This window comes from Lissotriton helveticus, chromosome 6 (genome assembly GCF_964261635.1).
Source record: "Lissotriton helveticus chromosome 6, aLisHel1.1, whole genome shotgun sequence".
In the NCBI taxonomy this organism is placed as follows: Eukaryota; Metazoa; Chordata; class Amphibia; order Caudata; family Salamandridae; genus Lissotriton; species Lissotriton helveticus.
Window position 1 is genome coordinate 1792203308 of NC_136067.1, and position 18484 is coordinate 1792221791.

The following is an 18484-nucleotide window of genomic DNA, read 5'->3' on the forward strand; positions in this document are numbered from 1 at the left end:
CTGGCTCCCAGTAAGGAAAAGATTAATGTTTAATTCACTATGTACGTGCCATCGTATCACCAAGGGCACTGGTCCCTCATATCTGAGGGATCTTGTCACCAGCTATGTGCCGGGAAGGTCACTGAGATCGAGTGGGACTGGCCTGCTGAAAGTGCCAAAGGCTCAGAACTGGAACAAACTCCCTTTAAAACTCTGGATGGAGACTTCTGAAGTTAAGTTTAGGAAGGCGCTAATCCTATCTGTTTATAGGTTAATCATGTGGACGCCTGGTAACGAAGTCTTGGCTGCTGCCACCTCTCTCACCGTAGTGCGGGGACACGCCGAGATGGCGTAACCATGCGCTTTATAAATTCCTTTATTATTATTATTATTATTCTTATTATAACTATGTGATCTATCTCAGTGGGGCTCAAGGACCTCAGTCCTTCCATGGAGTACACCCTTGAACAAATGCCTACACACGGTGGTGGGACACAGTTAGTGCCCTGGTGTAGATGATTCTGCCCTCAGAGTCTAAGCAAGATTGTAGGGTTTGAGGACCCCGCAATAAGAACAGTCTCAAGGAAAAGTATTAAAACATGTATATGTATTTGCTGGTGATTGTGTGCCAGCTCAATCCATCCCAGTGAGAGATGGAAGCCATTGCCTTGGGGCTGAGGTGGAAAGAATGGCCAGGCCAAACACCAGGATATGGATGAGCAGAGATGCAGAGGGGTTCCTGCAGTGGAAAAATGACAAGAAGAAAGGTAATGCAGCAAGAGTGAGGGAGAAGACTAGAACCTTTTACAGAGTTGTTTGAAGAACAGTTCTGCTGTCTGATGTTGCCTCCCAGGCTGCATGGCCTTTGCCTCATAGTTTCCAAAGGGCAATCTCATTGAATAGAAGGAATGTGAAAAACCTTCTTCAGTCTCTGATGATCTACACTAACTGCACTTGCAGACGGAAACATAAACTCCCCAGGGCTTACTTTTATTAGTGACGCTAAGACACATCATCAGGAGCAGGACATTCACTGCAGAAGCCCAATGAAATCTTCAGTCTGGTAAACATTGGCTGGGTAGGGCTTGCACATCAATAATATACATGAAAGGACTTGGCTTCTTGACTGAACCCAATTTTACGAGTATTTCACTCAAAGAAAGGGTCAGCCTGACAGACACTCAATATGCACTGACAAAATAGGGAGGGTAGAGCCCCAACGCCCACAGTAACAAGTTGTGACTGGCGTGGTTAGTATATACAGCCACTCGTAAGCCTCCTGTCCACTAGGAAGAGAGTAAGTTAACATTCTCAAAGATAGGTCATATACTTTTCTTTAAGCGTTTGGGAAGAAGAAGGGGAGCAATGTATTAGGATGGAAAATGCAAAACATATCTAGTTCAACCATCCTAAAGTAGTAGAGAAGATCTGCACCCAGTTGTCACTAGAATTGTTTCCTGATTACTAATCGGTAATCTTCATTACTCTGAATCCTAGCCTTCACCATCCAATCATAATAAATGTGAGGAGACAAACAAATTGCCCTATCGATGGGAAGAGTATTTTATTAAATACTTTACAGAAGTTGCTTTTTTTGCCTTTCTGTCTTTTGTGTATCTCCATCTCTTCCCCTACAACCTTAACTGTATTCCTGCAGTATACACCTCATCCACAAGCCAACAAGTAGAAGCAACTTTTGCAAAGCATATCCAGTGGAGAAAAAAGAAGGAAGCGAGAGTGCGATAAATACTGGGTCTAGGAAGACTAGGACTCCGAGCAATAAAGATTACCAGTACGTTTTTGAAACATTACCCCCTTATCCATCATCCTCAGCCCATCCGGATTTGTATCAGAAAAGGGGGTGGTGATGAACAGAGTGCCTGAATTAAGCAGACCACTCTTACCCAGTCCAAAGATCAGGGCTTGATCCATCACCGTTTTTTAGCTCACTGCACCATCCCAGCTCAGAACTTGGCTATATGCAAATTAGTCTGTTCCTGTCCCAGTGCATGATGGGAACAGGGCAAACCAAACTACCAAGCCAATTCTTGTACTGGGAAGGAAACAAGCTACCGGGGACCGGTTTCTGCCATTTCAGGCGTCGTCGGCCCGGCTTGCTTGAATCCTGATGGTGCAATGAGCAAGGGACTCACATCTGAGTATACCCTTCCACGCTTATGGTGGACAAAATGATTCAGAAAAGGGGGTGGTGATGAACAGAGTGCCTGAATTAAGCAGACCACTCTTACCCAGTCCAAAGATCAGGGCTTGATCCATCACCGTTTTTTAGCTCACTGCACCATCCCAGCTCAGAACTTGGCTATATGCAAATTAGTCTGTTCCTGTCCCAGTGCATGATGGGAACAGGGCAAACCAAACTACCAAGCCAATTCTTGTACTGGGAAGCAAACAAGCTTCCGGGGACCGGTTTCTGCCATTTCAGGCGTCGTCGGCCCGGCTTGCTTGAATCCTGATGGTGCAATGAGCAAGGGACTCACATCTGAGTATACCCTTCCACGCTTATGGTGGACAAAATGATTCAGAAAAGGGGGTGGTGATGAACAGAGTGCCTGAATTAAGCAGACCACTCTTACCCAGTCCAAAGATCAGGGCTTGATCCATCACCGTTTTTTAGCTCACTGCACCATCCCAGCTCAGAACTTGGCTATATGCAAATTAGTCTGTTCCTGTCCCAGTGCATGATGGGAACAGGGCAAACCAAGCTACCAAGCCAATTCTTGTACTGGGAAGGAAACAAGCTTCCGGGGACCGGTTTCTGCCATTTCAGGCGTCGTCGGCCCGGCTTGCTTGAATCCTGATGGTGCAATGAGCAAGGGACTCACATCTGAGTATACCCTTCCACGCTTATGGTGGACAAAATGATTCAGAAAAGGGGGTGGTTATGAACAGAGTGCCTGAATTAAGCGACCACTCTTACCCAGTCCAAAGAATTTGTAAGGATGTACAAAGTCACTTCCCCAAAAACACAGGACTCATTACTGCATATAAACTGTATTGAAACATATTCAAACAGAAACAGATGCTAACACCTGAGCCTCATAACTACCAGTACCCAAACACAAAACACCTAGGTAGTAGTTAGAAATAAACATATGAGGGATGAAACCGAGTGCAGACCTAAAAACAATCACTCAATGAAACACCACTGTCCTCAACTCACGAAGTAGCAAAACCCTTAGTATATTGACCCCAGATACTCACTGGTCAATCCAAGGAAAACTGGAAACATTCCTGGGAAATAGCAAGTTAAACCCAACAACTTAAAATGGCATTGGAGGGGTTCTTACAGTTTCTGGAAGTCCCAAATCTAAACAAACAAGGATTCTGAAATATTAATGTCCTTGTTCTTCCTACAGTAAGTACACAAAGCCTGGAGCAAACTTCCAAGGAGTAAAGGGACTTACCATGGACCAGAAAGAAAAAAACCTCTCCAGAGACAAATTAGAAGAAAGGCACCATAGGGGTGAACCCTGGCCCTAGACACACCACAACCAAGGCTAGATAGACAGTACTAAGAAGAGATCACTAAAGGCTCCAATTTTCCCAACCTGCGTGCCAAAGTGATAGCAACCAAAAAGCGAGTTTATCTGTGAGTCAAAGCAATTAGGTATCCTCAAAAGTCTCAAAAGGAGGACCCTGTAAGCCTCACATTAGAATTAGAAGATCGTAGGAAGGTAGGGGAGAATGCACAACGAGTCACTTGTTGTGGAAACAGTTAATGCTTTCTCAAACAAAGGGACCACCTTTGCCCACTGAACACCTATAGGGAAAGAAACCAACCCTTTAAGACATCCACACAAATAATGTACAAGATAAGGAAGGACTGAGCTTCCCCTTCTCCTGTCAACAAAACCAAAATGAGCCCAAGCCTTCATGTGGCAAGTGCTCAAAGAGAGTATGAACTGCCAAGACCACAACCATAGAGCAACCATACCCATTCAAACTCCAGACCCTAAGGTAAAGGCAAAAAACCAACAAGGTGATAGAAGGAATGCTTGCATTAATCTCAGCCACTGGTAATCAATTAGGCCCATATTCCAGCCCATAATTCTGCCCACTGTATCACTCTAGAGAGAACAGCCATATGTAAATCAGTCTTGAGGCTGATCCAATAGGAACAATCCAGCCCGAACTGACAGGCCAGGTCTTTTCCAGAAAAACACAAGCAACACCAGAACAGTTTCAGCCTACTGAGGCTTTATCAGTGAGGTATAACTTGAGTTCTGTGGCATGGACCCATGGCTGGGCATACCTGTAATACTTAAAATGCCTTCTGTAAAACAAACAAAAAACAAAGAGCGATACAAGAAATACTTGAAATAATCACAGCCACTGGTGATCACTTGCTTCCATCACATGTTCACCAGAGGAGAGTAGCAATGGAACCAAAGCAAGGAGGTAAAATGGAAGGTGAACTGGAGGAGCCACAGCCTGACGAAGAAGGATCTGAAATCATGACAATGTGGGCAAGAGGGGAAAATTATGATCACACATCATGAGACCACCTGAATCTTTTTCAGCACTCTCTGAGGATGGAGGATTAGTGGAAAGGAATAGAAAATCCTCTAAGGCCAGAGTAGAGAAAGCGTATACAGCTTTCCAGGCTACCTGAAACTAAACTTCTGAACAGCACTGGGGAAGGGTAGTGGAATCCCTCAAAGTAAAGAGGTCCAACTATGTGTACGGGTCTGATGGTTGGAGACAGATGTACCCTCAGTAACATGACTCAAGGACCAATGTGAAGCTATGTTCTTACTAACTCACACTCCTTCCTCGCTCCACTACAGACTTTCCAAGTGAACTATCAGATCCAGAATGAACTGCTGCTAATAATATGACCCCCCAGCAGCAACTTCAGTGAAATGGCAATAAAGCCCTCTGGGGAGAGATGGAAAGCTGAGAGAAGAGCAAGTCACTGGATTAGTCAGAAGAGCCTCCTACCACAAGGATAACTAAACTTCATTGGATCAGGAGAGGTACCTATCAAGGAGGAACAGGAACCAAGGGAATTCTCCCTCTGGAGGATGGAGAGTAAGATGTAACTTGGAAAAAGGTAAGTGCACAATCTCAATACCTGAACAGTCAAGGCAGGAGCAGGTCTGGTCTGGTCAAAATGAGCAGTCTTAGCAAGTTGTACCTTATACTGAGGATACTTCATCTGTGTCTTTTAATAGGCCTGTACCTGATTGCTAACCGGTGCCAGGTAACCTGGCTGGGTGTGTGAGGGAAAGTACTGGGCTCAACAAGAGCAAAGGCAGAATTTGCTGGCCAGCAACTTCCACCTCTCTGCAAGGTGTGGTGTATCTTGAATCCTCTTGCTTTGTGGACTGCTTTTCCCCATAATGGCTGGAGTCACCATCGTGTAATTTGTACTTATAAATGTAATTTGTACTTGTAAAGCGCACTAATACCCATGGGTGTCCTGGCGCTGTAACGCATACTGCTGTGGAACCCTTCCTGGCTTTTCCCTGTGAAATGTCCACTCCTGGGCACCCCCAAGGTGAAGCCAGGCATCCCAGCGCTGTTGGGGCCGTTGTGGAGATTAAGCAAGCTATTGCCCAGAGTTGCAGAGTGGGACCCATGAGGCGAGAATTATCAGGTCCGAGGAAATTGAGCCCAAGACCCGCCGAGGCGGGAATTGAACCCTGTTCCCGGGCCAGACCTCTGCATCAGGGTCTGCCGCTCTAACCATTGAGCCACACTTCACACTGCCCCTGGCTCCTGATGCCTCCTCTTCATCTGTGGGTATGACAAGTGTAACAGCGCACAGCCCTAACACCATGGCAGAGCAGCTTATAGGTCTTCAACCAAAATGCTAACATGAACAGGTGTACGAGTACTGAGGAGGGGAACACCCTGCTGAGCAAATCCAGAGTCAGGTTATCATGTCCCACACAATAAGAGGCTGAAAGGGACAGCAGGTGATCCTCCACCTAAGATCAGATGGCCCATGCAGATAGGATTCGAGTTGGCAGCCTCATGCTTAAGTCAAAGCTGGCCACTTCATGTCCATTGATGATTGATATAGGCCTTGGTAACGTAGTTGTCTGTTCTGCACAATTCTGTGCCCCTGTCCCAAAAAAGCACACAAAGTAGCAGAGAATGAAGACAATCCAACCAGGAACAATTGCCCTGAAAGTGTGTCAATCCAAGTGGTCCCCAGTCACAGTTGCACTCACCCGTAATCAGAACAATCAAATTGGCAGGGACAAAGGAATGCTATTCACGAAACACTCCTGAAGCAATCAGAATTTATCCCAGGGGATAGACCACTGCACCAGTCACTGAGATGGAAGCAACATAATTCTGGGACTCTGGCAGAAAAAATATGAACCGTGAGAGGTCTGATGTAGAACCAAGCCCAAAGCTCAACTTCAGTAGTTGCAGCAGTGATGTCATGAACTCACAACCAGTCCCATATTTTCACCGAAGGATGTACCAGCAAGATTCTCAGAGTGGACTGGAGAAACAACCCCCTGCTCTCCAGGAGGGAGACAGAGCCAGGCCAGTTCTGAAAATGGCCACAATAAACTGGCAAGACTGAGTTGGAATCTTTCTGTATTCAGCAAACCCCAGCTTCCAACAACACACCTAGGCGTCCAGCTCATGTAAGGAAAAAAAGAGCAAAAAGTCATGCAAATAAGGGAACATCTGTACCCTTTCCAATTACAAAGAAGTCACTTCTGAAGCTAATGCTTTGGTTCAGACTGGAGGTGCAAAGGAGAGACCAAAGAACAGAAAACTGTGATTTGGAAATGACTGGAGCCCACTGCAAAACTGCAGGAACCCCAGACAGTCTAGATGGACAACGGCATGGAAGTCGGAATGCTGCATGTCTAGAGTCAACAGAAAGCCCCTGTAGACACCAAGAGAGGGGATGTGACAAGCATACTGATTCACTACTTTTAAGCACAGGATTAGACGAAAGTCACACTTCACCTGAGGAGAAGCAAGAGGGTGTTATAGAAGCTCAGACTCTTCTGGGCTTGAGGAGCTATATGATGGCCTCCTAAAATAGAGCCAATACCATTAGACAAAGCCTGCCACAGGACAGGAGCATGAGGGATTGACCTGCCCACACATTCCAGCCCTCAACAGCTGTCGACACCCTTCTCTACATCTACAACATAACACTGAAGAATCACGTATATTGTTATTCTCTTCTGAAAATTATGTGGCAAATGATTGGTTAGGTGCCAATGTGCAAATGTTGTGGTATTTGCTACACCAAGAGATCTCATAATTTCATTGACCTACATGATGTATGAGATGCCTGTGAGGCTAATTCTCCAGTTGACCTAAGACAGGTTAACATGGTAATATTGGAAAGATCAGTTGTAGGATAATGGTTTTGTTATGTCTGCTTACAGGCCCCCTGTGTGACAGGCTAAACGCTCAAGAGTACACAGTGTCCGGGTGTTTTTAGAGCTGTACACCATGTTTTTTTAAATTCCAGATAAACTGACTTGGGGAGCTCCTACTGGCTCCACTAACTAGATTTTTACAAGTCGGCCTTTTAGTGCTGTGCAGTAAAGTAAATTGTAATATGCCAAGTCCTCATATAAAAGGGGCACATCCTCTCTTTACATAAATCAACATCTCAACATCTTTCTTACAGAAATTGTGTTTTTTGTCCCTGTGCTAAGTCTCCCTCATCCAAGCCTGGGGTCTCCTGAAGAAGATATTTGCAATTGAAATGATTTCAGTTGTTCAGTTTTTGTAAGAAGCTAATATTTCAGATATGGATTGACATCGTGTTGTTATTAGGCCAATGTTTCTGCTAATCTTTCGGCATAACAAATCAGCAACGTTAGTAATAATAATAATAATAAAGTCTATTTTTTTAAATACATGGTTTAAATTTACTTTAATCTCAAATGAGATTTGAGACTGCAGTATGTAAATAATCTGATTTAGTGAATACATTTAAAAAAGCTTCTGCCACAGTGCTTAATTTTAGTCAGTGGTTTCCGGTGATCAGCACTGGCACTTAATTATCAACACAGTCTGCTACAAGGTGGCGGTGTCTAGCTAATTTAGAGATGACCACAACAACAGATAATTATTAATTCAGTATACAATAAGATAACTATTACCTGCAGCCCAAGCCATTCTTATAGATTTGGAGGCCTGAAATAGTCTGAATTGTCACACCTGTAGGAGTGTGATGATTTGTAGTTGTGTTGTTACTATCATTGGCAGCAAAGCAGGGGCAATATGTGGTAGAAGCTGTAGTGGCCTCCTGGTGAGAGCCCAGGCACTTATTGTTGGACAAATTAAGCACTGTATCCGCCACAATTGGTATAGTTTTTAGCGGTCAACTTTTTATACTTGCTGTATGCTGGCATATGCGCATTGCTAGGTAAAATAGCATAGTCACACAAATCTGCTTTTGTAATCTTTTATTCTTTGTGTATTTGTTAACAAGAAGATAACCTATTGATGGAATTATACAGTCAAAAATTCCAGAGACCAAGACAAATTCCATCACTATAATGTCACAAATATATGGGTAATTCAAATTTATTTATTTATTTATATCATTTCTAAAGCGCGCTGTAACCCTACGGGCATCCTGGCGCTGAAAAATGCATCTGAGGGGCTGAGCAGTAAGGGCAGAAATGAGGGGAGAAGCTTTATGGAGGTGTGACATTAGGAAATAGCCAGGTCTTTATCCTTTTGCGGAAGAGCATCAGTTCGTTGGTTTTCCTAATTGACAGAGGAAGGCTATTCCAGAGGTGGGCTGCCGCTATGCTAAAGGCTCTGCCCCCATGAGTGGCTTTCCTGATCCTGGGTATACTAAGGAGATTGGTGGATGAGGAACGGAGGGTCCGTGTAGGTTCATACCACTTGAATTTGGTCTGAAGGGGTTTAGGACCTAAGCCATGTGCAGCCTTGAAAACGGTACACAGGGATTTGAAATGGATCCTCTGCTGAATGGGCAACCAGTGCAACTCGGCCAGAGCAAGAGTGGTGGAAGATCGACGTCCTCGGGAGAGCACCATCTTTGCAGCTGCCGCCTGGATGCTCTGAAGTCTGGAGATCAGATAAGCAGGAGATTCCAGTAGCAGAGCATTGCAGTAATCCAGGCGGCTAAGGATGATGCTTCTGACCACGGTTGCTCTGGTGTGTGCTGGAAGTAAGGGCAGCAGCTTTCGAAGGCCCCGCATTAAAGCGAAGCAGCTGCTCACCTGTCTGTTGACGTTGGACTCAAGACTCAGTTTGTCATTGAGATTAACCCCCAAGTTCCGTACGGTTGTTACTGGTGCCAATGGCTCACATGAGTCCAGAGGCCAAAAGTAAACGGGCAGGTTTCTAGCAATTCTTCCCACTTTGCATTGCATTATCTCAGTTTTACTGCTGTTAAACTGTAGTGAGTTTCTTTTTAGCCAGGTTGCCATTTTCCTTATGCAGGTATGGAAGGTCTCAAGAGATTCTGCATGGGCACCATCAAGGGAAATCATCAGCTGCGTGTCATCCGCATAGTTGATCACGCTAATGCCGTGAGCCTTGATGATGGCCATCAGGGGCTGCATATATACGTTAAAAAGGATCGGGCTGATCGCAGACCCCTGAGGGACCCCATGTGGGACCATAGCAAACTCCGACTGATACGGGGGTAGTGCCACTGCCTGCCATCTATCTGACAGGTAAGAGCGGAACCACTCAAAAGCCATACCCTCTACTCCAGCGGTTTTCAACCGAGTCAGCAAGATGTCGTGGCTCACCGTATCGAAAGCGGCGGACAGGTCAAGCAGAATCAAAATTGCTGACTCCCCCCTGTCCGCCCTCATTCTTAGGTCGTCCAGGACCATCAGTAATGCTGACTCGGTTCCATGGGCTGGTCTGAACCCGAATTGTTCCTCCTCAAGGATGTTATTAGTTTCCAGGAAGAGGTACAGAGACCTACTGACCATCCGTTCCATGATCTTTACTGGATATGGCAGGAGAGAGATAGGTCGGTAGCTCTTATGGCAGTTGGGGTCCAGATTGGATTTCTTTAACAGGGGTGTGACCACTGCCTGCTTCCACTCCCTCGGCACAGTGCCTGTGCAGAAGGATTGTGCACATAGCTGGCGCAGTACAGGAAAGAATTCAGCCCCCAGTTCTTTCACTATTTTGTGGGGTAGAGGATCCAATGGGGATCCAGATGTTACTTTAAGGGCTAATTGTCCAAACTCTTGTTCTGCGGGGATATCGAAAGTGTCCAGGATAGCCCCTGGTATCATGCGTTCTTCTGTTTCCTCATCCCTGTCATCTTTCTCCATGTTGCTTTGGTGCTGCACTATGGAGGAGGGGGCGTCCTCCAGACTTTCAATAAGTTTGGAAATTTTTTCCTGAAAGAAGGAGGCCAGACCATCACATAGTTCCTGTGAGGGTTTGATATTACTGTTAGTACAAACAGGATGGGACAGATCTTTTACAATTTTAAAGATATCGCGTGATTTGTTGGAGCTTTTTAAGATAATAGCAGCAAAGTATTCTGCTTTGGCTGTGGCGATCTCTTTCTTGTATTGAGTTATAGTCAGTCTCCAGAGTAGTCTATTCTGTTCTGTCATGTATTCCTATAGGTTCTGAATCGATCCCCCTATTCCTGACCCTATTCTGGTTAAACTAACTATCAAGTTAACTAACAGTCAGCCCATGAGGCAAGAACAGCCCCCATGATGCAGATACCGTTATCTGACGCAGTCACACTACGGCACAGGAACGTGTTATCTGATTAGGTCATAACGCTTGAGATCTAATTAGACAAGCGACATTCCTCCAGCCCCTGATAAGGCATACGACGTTCTCATAACAAATCAAACCTATGACAACCTGGAAAATCCGTGCGGCCATTGTTTTGATTTCACAGAGAACTTTAGTAAAGAATGTGCTAACGAGCAAGTCGTATGACATCTTTATTGACGTATCTATGTCCATCCTTACGTCAATCTCGGCACCTTTAAGGTATAAATATTGCCGATCTTGCCCTATGCAAACGCACGCGTGGTGACAAGACGGAGCAGCCCTACTTGCCGAAGCCGAGAGCAGAAGCAGACCCCGCTGGCAGCAGCCCCGCCTTCCTGACGCGCTGAGAGACGCGCTGCTATCTCAAGCCGAGAGACCCAGCACCGGCGTTTCTGGGCAGCCCTCGCAGGCAGCCTGGAATATCGAGAGCAGAGAAAGAGATACCATTCCTCATTCATCCTAACTTCCAGGTACAGAACTGAATAACCCCTCACAGAGAATTCTTTAGTTATTCACTTGGCAAAAACAAACTTAACTTAAACTGTAACTTTCTATTCCCGCCCACGCATTAGACTTAGGTCAGGTACACGGGGTAGGCGTATTTAGAAACACCAGTTGAGTACGTTTAGTCAAATGTATATGTGTATGTAAATATATTTTAATCATTTTAAACATCATATGGCTCAGAAACCATATCAATGTTTTTACAGTATTATTTTATACTATTGCTTTTAATGTATGCACTTTACTTAACTATAAGTATTGCAATAATATCGATCCATTTCTCTTGTATGAGAAAAGAGACTGATCAATAAATAACATCTTTTTATTGAACACGCCCGTCTCTTCCTTTTCTCTACAATCTGATGAGACTAAGAATGCACGTACTGACTGAGTAAAATAATTGCCTTGTGCTCACACGACTCTTGAGATTGACTCTTGATTAGGGGAGAGCAAAGTTGTCATGTTCTATGGTTGTCAGAAACTAAATCCCTTCTTGTCTAATCAGGGAAGTTAATTCCTCCTTGAACATTCGAGAAAGTTTCTAGCGAACTCTGAGCTACGCTGGCAAACCCAAAAATTAAGTCTAGTATCGACAGTAGTAGACCTAGTTAACGTCTGGTCTAGGCCTTTACTGCTGTAGGTATTATTCCAATGCGCAGAGCCTATTGGGAAAATAGGAGCTACACTACATGGCGCCCAACGCGTTTGGAAAGGGCGATAAAACTAACGTAAGACATTTAGAGTAACTCAGTCGTGCTTTCTCACTCAGACCCCTTTTTCCATTATACTCCAAAGACGTCTGGAGTGGGTGAAAGGTAATATCCTCCAAAACCTCGCAGGAGGGAACTCCTATGTATGGTTCTTGGTATAGTCAACGTTGAAGGATAAAAACATTCCCAAAATATTGTGCATCTAATCTCTGTTTCCATAAAGAAACCTGATCTGCAAACAAACATAATACCATCCTGTCTGTAAAATGGCAGAGAGTGATGATGAAAGAGAGGCAGTTAGATTAGCAACTGAACTCGCAGATGCTGATGCTACCATGCAAGCAGCAGACCCGAATATAACACTCATTCCGGTCAGTGGGTGCCCTGCTCGTTTTTGGTGGCCATCTTGGAGTGGGGTGAGTGGAGTGAGGCATTTCCATCTGCTAGCGCTTGTTTGCGCATGTGACGCCTGGGAACACCTACTTAAGGCGAGTCCCTCCTGTTCTCAGCCCCTGACAAGGTAGCTGCTGCTGCGAGAGCGCTTCGCGCGTTTTTGCAGTAAAACTGCTGTTTTAAAAACGCTTATTTATAATTTCTGCTGGCTTTGGTCATTTTGACCCTTTTTTAAATCCCCCCTTACCTGCACCATAATTTTGTGCCCCTCACCGCCGTTTGGGCGGGTCTGGTCCTGGGGTGGGTGCCCTGCTCGTTTTTGGTGGCCATCTTGGAGTGGGGTGAGTGGAGTGAGGCATTTCCATCTGCTAGCGCTTGTTTGCGCATGTGACGCCTGGGAACACCTACTTAATGCTCCTCCCCTAGCGCAGCGGGATCGCGCAGCGGGCGTGTCCTCGCGTGGCCGGAGTCGTGCCAGAGTCCTGCCCGTCTGCGCCCGTCCGCGCTCGGTTGCGCTGGTTTCGCGGTGGCCTTAACATCAGGTACATCATTAATTATGCTTACGTACACCAGGGAAACTCTCCTGGCGATTAACAATTGCCTGCCTCCTTGCGCTGGAGCCCGTGTTGACCCTTTGTGTGGCCCCCACCATTGTGCTTGTGGTGGTTGGCTACTCGAAGCACCATCTTGCTTGGGGTCCAGTATAGTGCAGCCTGCCATAAGCAGCAACGTCTCTCCGCGACATCTCACCATCTGGAATTTGAACGTAAGATCGGCGGTCAAGCATTATCAGGATATTGCTGATCTTATGGACAATGACCCCCCTGACATCTTCTGTCTGACAGAGACATGGCTGCAGGATACCGATTCTACTGTATTGAATTTGGCGCTCCCCGCGGAGTATTCCATCTACACGCTCAACCGCTCTTCGAGAGGGGGTGGAGTCGCTCTTGCAGTTAAATCTTGTTATCCTTGCGCCTGGAGAGTGCAGAACATCACGGGATGCGAGAGCGCCCTGTTCAAGGTTGCAGTTACATCGCATTTTACCATGTCAGGATTGCTTATTTATCGCCCACCTGGTAGTTCCGTGGCATTTAGGGAGGCTCTTCCCGAGGCAGTTAGTTCACTAGCAGTAGGGTCTGCCAATTTTTCTATCATTGGAGACTTGAATCTCCATTTTGACACTCTGTGTCTTTCTTCAGTGGGAGGGATGGTGGCGGATCTCGAGGCCCTTCAACTGTTCCAGCTGGTCTCGGACCCCACTCATAAGGGTGGCCACATTCTGGACCCCTTTTTCTCCAACTTAGAGGGGGCTACAGTGGCCCCCCTCTCCCCCTGACCTGGTCAGACCACTCGCTCGTGACTATCTACTGTCCTCTTATAGAAGCCCCACTTAAGGCGCCACTGCGAGCTATGCCCAGACGGCGCTGGAGCAAACTTAAGGCGGAAGATCTCCATCGCCTTCTCACTGATGATCCTCTGGGTGCAGTGGAGAACATGGAATCTGGTTATGACCATTTCTGCGGATGGGTAACCAGAGCCCTCGACTCCCTTATCCCGATGGTTTCCAGTAAGTGTGGCCTCCGCGCCCCCAGCCCCTGGTATGATGGCAATCTGAGGGCTCTAAAAAGTGTCTGTAGACGTGCAGAGAGAGACTGGAGGAAGAGGTATGACAGCAGCAAAAAAAAACCTGTATATGGCTGCGGTTAAGTCCTATCACCGCGCGGTCTGTAGAACCCGGGCGGCATATTACGCTCTGGAGTTTCGCAGCAGTGGGAATCCTGTTAAAACCATCTTTAAGGCCCTTAAAGACCTTGTGGCTAGGAAGCCTGCCGGCAATTCCATCAGCTCCAATACCCACTGTGAAGCGCTGGCGGCTTTCTTCCTGGAGAAGGTCCAGACCATCTATAGGGCCTTCCCCACCACTGCACAAACCAGTACGGGGCCACCCATCCAGCAGGATCAGGTGGTGCTAGATTCTCTCCCCTGTCTCTCTTTGGAGTCTTACAAGGCATTGGCCCTTCGAGTCAAGTCTGGGTCGCCGGTTGACCCGCTCAAGCCACCAATGTTCAGAGACCAGACTTTTGCTCGCCCGGTCTGCGACTTAATCAACATGTCGCTATCATCTGGCCAGGTGCCTTTGAAATGGAAGCATGCGGTAGTTATGCCCATTTTGAAAAAACCATCTCTCGACCCCTTAAAATCGGAGAACTACCGCCCGATTTCGCTTCTCCCGTGGCCAGCCAAACTCGCGGAGGTGCATGTTAACACCGCCCTCACTGATCATCTGTCGCGTGCCAACATTCTGGACGACACCCAGAATGGTTTTCGGGCCGGCCACAGTACGGAGACAGCATTGTTATTTATGGTCGAGCACCTGCGGGCAGTTCTGGATGCAGGTCAAACGGCGGCGCTTGTTTTGTTAGACCTAAGGGCCGCCTTTGACACGGTCTCCCATGAAATTCTCCTGCAGCGGCTGGAGGAGATAGGGGTGACTGGCACTGCACACCAGTGGTTTCGTTCGTTTCTCAGGGATCGTTCCTTCTGTGTGGCGTCCCCGCCCTATCAGTCCAAATGTCATCCTCTGTCTCTTGGGGTTCCGCAGGGTTCCTCGCTGAGTCCCACGTTGTTTAACATCTACGTGAGGCCGCTGGCTGAGGTGGTGAAGCTCTGTGGTATGACCATGGTGTCATACGCAGATGATACCCAGCTAGCGGTCACGATCAGCGGGGACTCTGGGGTGGATGCCCCAAGATTCAGAGAAGGACTTAGGGCGGTGGCTGGTTGGATGACGTCCAACTGTCTCCAACTTAACGCCAAAAAAACGGAGGTGATGGTCTTTGGGAAGCGGACGGACCTTTGGGGAGATACCTGGTGGCCCCCTGAGTTGGGTCCCACCCCCACTCCGGTTGCGGAGATCAAAAATCTTGGTGTCTGGCTGGACCCTTCCCTCAACTTTGTTGGTCACACTAAAAGGACGGCGGCGTGCTGCTTTGGCATCTTGCGCAATCTGCGACCTGCCCTTAAATATTTTGATGCCGCAACCCGTCAACTTGTGGTACAAGCAACGGTTTTGGCTCGGCTGGACTATGCCAGCTCCCTTTTCATAGGGTTAAACCAGGCCGAGCTAACCCGACTTCAAAGAGTGCAGAACGCAGCGGCCAGAGCAATCGTAGGTCTTCCTAGGTTTTGCTCGGCCGGTCCAACCTTGCGAGCCTTGCATTGGTTACCCGTTAGGCAGAGGATCCATTTTAAAGTACTGTGCATATCTTTCAAGATTCTGAAGGGCCTACCGCCTCCCTTACTGTGCCAACTTTTGTGCTCTTACATCCCGGGCCGCACTTTGCGTTCGTTGGACCAAGAACTAGCGGCAGCCCCTCGGTTCAAACTCAGTCGGGCGGGGGGTCGCTCTTTTAGGGTGCGGGCAGCCGCGCTCTGGAACGCTCTCCCCTTGAAACTCCGGACCCTTGGCGACTTGCTTTCCTTCCGCAAGGCCGCTAAAACCCTTCTGTTCTCTGAGTTATGTTAAAATCCATACCCCCATTTTTAAATAATATTTTCTGTTTTCTGTTGTGTTGTGTTCGCCACCTTGTCGGTGCGCCGGGACGCTCCTTCGCTGGAGCAGCCGTGCGCAATACAAATAGCCCTAACATAACATAACATAACATAACATAACATAACATTAAAAGGAGATCTATAACCTTAAAACTTATAGAAAATGGACTGACACCTAGAGGTGGCACAGTCATATTCGTAATCGAGGCACACGAATATCGGCAGACAGAGGTATACTATTCATGGATACATTTTCCAGCAGCAAATGCTGTAACAAAGTACTTCCACTATTACAAAGTAGAGGAACCTCCTGAAACGTACACTCCTTTCGAGGAGGTGGAAGTACCACTCAAATTCCAAGAGCATTTGCTCTTATTTGATGGCGCCCTAATACATAACAATCACATTACAAGGCTCGGTCCTTTAGGAAGACCAGGAGCAACGTGGCCGGTCTTAGCCGGATACACACCACATCCAGACATCGAAAGAATGCCTGCAGCAGAGCTGTTAATACAGCTAAAACAACTACTAAAAATTCATAGACAATTAGTTCAGTATGTAATGCGGACTTCAACAATTCAGCCAGCGATTAAACTTCCACAGCTGACCCCTCACCAGGGGAACACAAATAAAATTACACCACAGAACATCCAATCCTGCCTAGGTAAAGTTCCAGCTAAACGGGAACAGATACCATTCTGGTTGGCACAGAAAATTACCCAAATAGAGGCGGTGTTTCCTGACACCACCCCATTAGAAAAACACAGGATTCTGACTATATGTCTCCCAATGGGAATCGCACCACACATTGAGGACTGTGACACTTGGGGTACAGTCTTTGCTTCCATCTACACAAAAACGCACGGTGTTCCATCCATTTCGGTAATACCAGATGTGCTAAAACAAATTCAAGATGAATACGGTCCAGAACCTGCTTTAACCCTTGGTATGAAATTACTAAAAGACTTCAAGCAGGTCTCGGCTATATTATTAGCCAACATAAAAGGTGAGGCAGCAAACGTGGCGATCCGCCAGAGGTTAAAAGAGACAGATATAGCAGACCAACCAGCTGAAATTGCCAGAATCATAGAAAAATCCTATGAAGAACTAGGCAGAGATAGTCTAGGTGGAATACCAGTAAAACCGCAACTGACTACAAGTCCAGAAAAAATATTTTTTAATAATAATTCACCAAAAAAGAACTGGGATGGAAACAAACAATCCAATCCTAAAGAAAAGAAATTCCAGTCCCGAGGGAGGTCTCCCAGGCGAAGAGAGAAATCTCCAAACCAAAGACAGAGGTCACCGCAGAGTGACCCCTCTGGGAATAGATATAACCTTAGAAATAGGGATAATATTAAAAAACCTGATAGATATCAAGACATTGATACACGTCCCTCTCAATCTTTTCAGACTTCCTCGCAGAAATCGGAAAGAAGAGGACGATCAGAAGAGCACACCAAGTCCAAAGACAAGGAACCTGCTCAGCTAAAAAAGAAATTACAATTTCCAAAAAAGAAGGTAGCCAGTATCAAGGTAGTTAAAAATGCCGAGAATACTGAGGACACAACTGAAAAACAGAGAATGGGCTCAGACAATGCTAGACAGCGCAGCAGAGGTGAGCATAGCTCGCAAAGTCCTTATGAATCATCTGGAGACAGTGGACACGAATGAATACCTTCAAGTGGAAACTGCAGACACCAGAGTTAGCAAGCCCCACAAGATATACGAGATAACATTACGTATAGAGGGAGATAAGACTAGGAAAATAAGGGGACTATTTTGGGATAACCTCTCAAAGGGTTATGACATCCTTCTAGCTGAAAAAGACTGGCCACCAGAGTTTGTCAGGGAGTGCCCTCATGGTGAAGAAGTAATTATGCCTGCCTTCTCGAATCAAATCCCGATTCATAAAAAATACACACTTGCTAGAAAGTGGGCAGTGGCCTTAGCACCTGCTTTATATAAAAATCATGTAGGATGGGATGAGGACTCCCCTCCTCACAAAATCCAGTTAAAATCACAACCTACTGCACAAAGGCAGTACCCAATTAAGCAAGAAACTAAAAAACAGGTAAATGAAATACTAGATCAGCTAGAATACCAGGGGGTGATTGAAACTTGCACCTCACAAATGAACAATCCTTTGTTTCCGGTCTCCAAACCAGACAATTCATATCGTCTAGTTTTGGATTACCGATACCTTAACACATGTTGCAAAACCTTTGTAGTGCAAAACTCACACAGTGCTGCACTAATGAATAACATAGTGCGCAAAAAATACAAAACAACCTTGGACATCTCCAATGGATTCTTTTGTCAAAACATAGCACCAGAGAGCAGATATTTAACTGCATTCTCAGTAAATGGCACTCAAAAACAATTCTGTCGGTTAGCCCAGGGGTACAAGAACAGCCCGGGGGTATTCTCAGCTAGAGTAACAGAATTACTACAACTATATGATGATGAAGCATTATCTTATGTCGATGACATTTACTTAACAGATGATGACTTGGAGACTCACTTGAAAAGGGTGAACACCATAATACTTGGGTTCGCTGCAGAGGGTTACAAATTCAACTTTAAAA

At 46.2% G+C, this 18484-nt stretch overlaps 1 protein-coding gene across 1 annotated transcript in view; it reads right to left on the reverse strand.

Annotated features, from left to right (window-relative positions):
• The window catches only part of PLEKHH2 (pleckstrin homology, MyTH4 and FERM domain containing H2), a 666795-nt gene that overhangs the window by 150319 nt on the left and 497992 nt on the right, over positions 1–18484 (reverse strand). The window lies entirely within an intron of this gene.